A 6,000-nucleotide genomic window follows, 5' to 3' on the forward strand; every position below is an offset into this window, starting at 1 on the left:
AAGGTCAAATACTTTATTTTCTAAATGTTGAAAGTGCGTGGGCGACAGATAAACCAAAATGGTGGAGTTTGAGGCCATGTGGTGAAGAGTGATAAGGGCGCTGGAGATGGATGGGGGTGTGAGCAGGTGGGTCTGGGCAGGTGTGATGTCGTTGATGTTTGTGTGCGTCTGTATGCTTTCGTTTGTATGTGCATGTTAGTGTATTGTTTGAAAAAAATAAAAACATCTTAAAAATATACAGTGCATTCGGAAAGTATTACCACATTTTGTTATGTTACAGCCTTATTCTAAAATTGATTAAATAGATGTTTTCCCTCATCAATCTACACACAATACCACATAATGACAAAGCAAAAACAGGTTTTTAGAAATGTAAAAAAAGAAACAAAAAGAAGGAAATATCAAATTTACATAAGAATTCAGACCCTTTACGCAGTACTTTGTTGAAGCACCTTTGGCAGCAATTACAGCCTTGAGTCTTCTTGGGTATGACGCTACAAGCTTGGCACACCTGTATTTAGGGAGTTTCTCCCATTCTTCTCTGCAGATCCTCTCAAGCTCTGTCAGGTTGGATGTGGAGCGTCGCTGCACAGCTATTTTCAGGTCTCTCCAGAGATGTTCGATCGGATTCAATTCCGGGCTCTGGCTGGGCCACTCAAGGACATTCAGAGACTCGTCCCGAAGCCACTCCTGCGTTGTCTTGGCTGTGTGCTTAGGGTCATTGTCCTGTTGGAAGGTGAACCTTCGCCCCAGTCTGAGGTCCTGAGCGCTCTGGAGCAGGTTTTCATCAAGGATCTCTCTGTATTTTGCTCCGTTCATCTTTCCCTCGATCCTGACTAGTCTCCCAGTCCCTGCCGCTGAAAAACATCCCCACAGCATGATCCTGCCACCACCATGCTTCACCATAGGGATGGTGCCATGTTTTCTCCTGACGTGATGCTTGGCATTCAGGTCAAATAGTTCAATCTTGGTTTCATCAGACCAGAGAATCTTGTTTCTCATGGTCTGAGAGTCCTTTAGGTGCCTTTTGGCAAGCGTGCTGTCATGTGCCTTTTACTGAGGAGTGGCTTCCGTCTGGCCACTCTATCATAAAGGCCTGATTGGTGGAGTGCTGCAGAGATGTTGTCCTTCTGGATGGTTCTCCCATCTCCACAGAGGAACTCTGGAACTCTGTCAGAGTGACCATCGGGTTCTTGGTAACCTCCCTGACCAAGGCCCTTCTCCCCCGATTGCTCAGTTTGGCCGGGCGGCCAGCTCTAGGAAGAGTCTTGGTGGTTCCAAACCTCTTCCATTTAAGAATGATGGAGGCCACTTTGTTCTTGGGGACCTTCAATGCTGCAGAAATTGTTTGGTACCCTTCCCCAGATCTGTGCCTCGACACAATCCTGTCTTGGAGCTCTACGGACAATTCCTTCGACCTCATGGCTTGGTTTTTGCTCTGACATGCACTGTCAACTGTGGGACCTTATATAGACAGGTGTGTGCCTTTCCAAATCATGTACAATCAATTGAATTTACCACAGGTGGACTCCAATCAAGTTGAAGAAACATCTCAAGGATGATGAATGGAAACAATGCACCTGAGCTGCATTTCGAGTCTCATAGTAAAGGGTCTGAATACTTATGTATTTCTGTTTTTTATTTTCAATCTGATTGGCACACACACACACACACACACACACACACACACACACACACACACACACACACACACACACACACACACACACACACACACAGGATTACACAATTGTCTTGTCTGAATACCGTCTATGGTACAGGGAAGTCAAGGGCTCACTCCTCCACAACCTCTTCTGCAACCCTCTCTGTAACCTGTAAAACAGTTTCTAATTAGTTAAATACTATTATCAGGGATCTTAAGGATATTGTGTCCTTCCCAAAAGTTTAGCATTGTGCATTAGTAGTTAATGGTATTTAACTTAAACATTTGTAAAATAATACAGAAAATCAGAAATCATATGCATTTGCTGGGTTTTAAATCCAAACCAGAATGGAAAAATAAAATAACTAAATCCAATGCTTTAATGAGGGGTGCCATTGGTGCACACTTAGGGAGGTAGAGCAGGGATTCTTAAACTATGGGTCAGGACCCAAAGTGGGCCCTTGGTATGTGAGAGGTGGGTCACAAGTTAATACATTTATAATCACATATAATACAATTTCTTCTTAATTTGGGTCGTTTGAGCACAGTTACAGTGGGGGAAAAAAGTATTTAGTCAGCCACCAATTGTGCAAGTTCTCCCACTTAAAAAGATGAGAGAGGCCTGTAATTTTCATCATAGGTACACGTCAACTATGACAGACAAATTGAGACAAAGAAATCCAGAAAATCACATTGTAGGATTTTTAATGAATTTATTTGCAAATTATGGTGGAAAATAAGTATTTGGTCACCTACAAACAAGCAAGATTTCTGGCTCTCACAGACCTGTAACTTCTTCTTTAAGAGGCTCCTCTGTCCTCCACTCGTTACCTGTATTAATGGCACCTGTTTGAACTTGTTATCAGTATAAAAGACACCTGTCCACAACCTCAAACAGTCACACTCCAAACTCCACTATGGCCAAGACCAAAGAGCTGTCAAAGGACACCAGAAACAAAATTGTAGACCTGCACCAGGCTGTGAAGACTGAATCTGCAATAGGTAAGCAGCTTGGTTTGAAGAAATCAACTGTGGGAGCAATTATTAGGAAATGGAAGACATACAAGACCACTGATAATCTCCCTCGATCTGGGGCTCCACGCAAGATCTCACCCCGTGGGGTCAAAATGATCACAAGAACGGTGAGCAAAAATCCCAGAACCACACGGGGGGACCTAGTGAATGACCTGCAGAGAGCTGGGACCAAAGTAACAAAGCCTACCATCAGTAACATACTACGCCGCCAGGGACTCAAATCCTGCAGTGCCAGACGTGTCCCCCTGCTTAAGCAAGTACATGTCCAGGCCCATCTGAAGTTTGCTAGAGTGCATTTGGATGATCCAGAAGAGGATTGGGAGAATGTCATATGGTCAGATGAAACCAAAATATAACTTTTTGGTAAAAACTCAACTCGTCGTGTTTGGAGGACAAAGAATGCTGAGTTGCATCCAAAGAACACCATACCTACTGTGAAGCATGGGGGTGGAAACATCATGCTTTGGGTCTGTTTTTCTGCAAAGGGACCAGGACGACTGATCCGTGTAAAGGAAAGAATGAATGGGGCCATGTATCGTGAGATTTTGAGTGAAAACCTCCTTCCATCAGCAAGGGCATTGAAGATGAAACGTGGCTGGGTCTTTCAGCATGACAATGATCCCAAACACATCGCCCGGGCAACGAAGGAGTGGCTTCGTAAGAAGCATTTCAAGGTCCTGGAGTGGCCTAGCCAGTCTCCAGATCTCAACTCCATAGAAAATCTTTGGAGGGAGTTGAAAGTCCGTGTTGCCGAGCGACAGCCCCAAAACATCACTGCTCTAGAGGAGATCTGCATGGAGGAATGGGCCAAAATACCAGCAACAGTGTGTGAAAACCTTGTGAAGACTTACAGAAAACGTTTGACCTGTGTCATTGCCAACAAAGGGTATATAACAAAGTATTGAGAAACTTTTGTTATTGACCAAATACTTATTTTCCACCATCATTTGCAAATAAATTCATAAAAAATCCTACAATGTTATTGTCTGGATTTTTTTTTCTCATTTTGTCTTTCATAGTTGACGTGTACCTATGATGAAAATTACAGGCCTCTCTCATCTTTTTAAGTGGGAGAACTTGCACAATTGGTGGCTGACTAAATACTTTTTTCCCCCACTGTAATTCCTAATGTGGGTCTGGAGCTGAACCCCTGAGGTAGAGAACCAGGACATAACACAAATAATGTCACATACACACAAAGGTGATGAGAGAGAAAATGCTGTATTGGTCAGAAAGCAGACTGGGAGCAGGACCTCAGCAGAACCCTGAACGGGAAAGACAGTCACCACCTGGGCCAAATAATTGTCACTGACTGTTGGTGCCATTTTGACAGTCTGTGGTCGGGATTCAAGAAAACTGCACAGCGCAGAAAGCGCACTGAGGATGATTACTTTCTGTGTAGCAGTGACATTGGTTGTGATGCATCAAATTCTGCAGTCAAAGGATCAAGGAGGGGAAGTCTTTATCCTGCTACTTTGAATTTAAGAAAATAAACACGAAGCTTTAACTGCAAATCCTATCAAGTGAGTGCTGGTCCTTAAATTTTTATCTGAACAAGTTAAACCATTTGCTAGACCAGCAGGATGAGGAGGAAAGGCAAATCTCGTTTGATGTAAGGAGGAGTCATGAAGGAGATGGAGAGGTGCGTCAAAAACAGTCTATTGGTAAACCAGGTATCAAGTCGCTAATTAGAACCCTAGGACTGATGTTACAACTGTGTTCAATGTGCAACTACACCAGCCCAGTACAGCTTAGCTTAGCTCAGTTTTTGTTCTGTATTGTGAAACCAAACCCGTTTCTGTTTCTTCCCTCCATTTCGGTGGGGTGCCATCTTCAGTAGGGCTCCAATGACCTCCTCCACTTCAGCATTCTTAACTTTTTTGAAGTTAAGTTGGCACGCTCCTATGGTAACAACATACAGAAGGGGAGTTATAGAGTCAGGATTGTAGGGACAAATGAGAGAAAAGCAACAGAAAATATTATCTTTCTGTGACTTTCAGTAAAAAAAAGATATAGTGATGTAGCCTATCATTTAAGAAAAGCAATAGGTCAAGATAACTTGGGTTATGTGGATTTCAACGTGGCTATGATGTGGTCAAAGTTACAAAAAGGGGTACTAAAGATTCAGACAGACATAGGGTTGCAAAAAAATGTATTCCCTGGTTTCCCAGAAATCCTGGTTGGAGGGTTCCGGATATCCTGCTTAATCCCTTCTGACTCTGGGGACCCTCCAACTGGGATTTCGGGAAAACCAGGGAATTTATTGAAAGTTCCCGGAATTTTGTAACCCTGGACAGATATATACACTGAGTGTACAAAACATTATGAACTCCTGCTCTTTCCATGACATATACTGACCAGGTGAATCCAGGTGAACGCTATGATCCCTTATTGATGTCACTTGTTAAATCCACTTCAATCAGTGTAGAAGGTGTGGGGAGGGGAGACAGGTTAAAGAAGGATTTTTAAGCCTTGAGACAATTGAGACATGGATTGTGTATGTGTGCCATTCAGAGGGTGAATGGGCAAGACAAAAGATTGAAGTGCCTTTTAACGGGGTATGGTAGTAGGTGCCAGGCGTAGGGCTGTTACGGTTACCGTATTACCGCCATACCGGCGGTTACGAGCCATGACCGCAGTCAAATTCCACGTGACCGTTTAGTCACGGTAACTAGGCTTCTCCAAGCTTGGATGCTGCTGATGGTCATTAGTAGCCTAACAAACATGCTAACTGCCTGGTACTCAGCACTCTATTGTCCCTCTAATTACTCTGACATCAATGTAAATCTTTTCAAAAATTAAATCAAACACAACATCAAATCAACATTTCTATAGGCTATGAATGAGAAAACAGAGTTTTGATGGCCTCTATTAAAAAGGATCCCATCATCTTTCTATAGGCCTACTATATTCATCTTTCCTAATATTAAGAGCACATTGCTTTGCTTTACAACAGGAATACTGTCTTTTTGCTAGCTAGGGCCATCTACTTTAGGTGCTTCTTTTTTCCCAGTGGCCTACTTGGTGTGTGAACTGCTGACTGCACATACTTTGCAGATAGTTGTTGACACATCAACCAGGATCAAGGGGCAGGGCAATCTGTGTCTTGTTTTGGTAATCAGTGGCTGTATTCGAGGGGGAGTGGTTTCATCTACTTTCTGAGTGTATATAACCAGCTTCTCAAGCTCCATCTCAGTGTGCTTCATTCTATAGCTAGAAGACTCCTGATATCTCCAGGAGTGATAAGTATATATATATATTTTTTTTGTCTTTATCTGTTGTGGTCTAGTACTGGATCAAGG

The sequence above is a fragment of the Coregonus lavaretus genome (genome assembly GCF_964263955.1).
Source record: "Coregonus lavaretus genome assembly, chromosome: 36".
NCBI classification, from domain to species: domain Eukaryota; kingdom Metazoa; phylum Chordata; class Actinopteri; order Salmoniformes; family Salmonidae; genus Coregonus; species Coregonus lavaretus.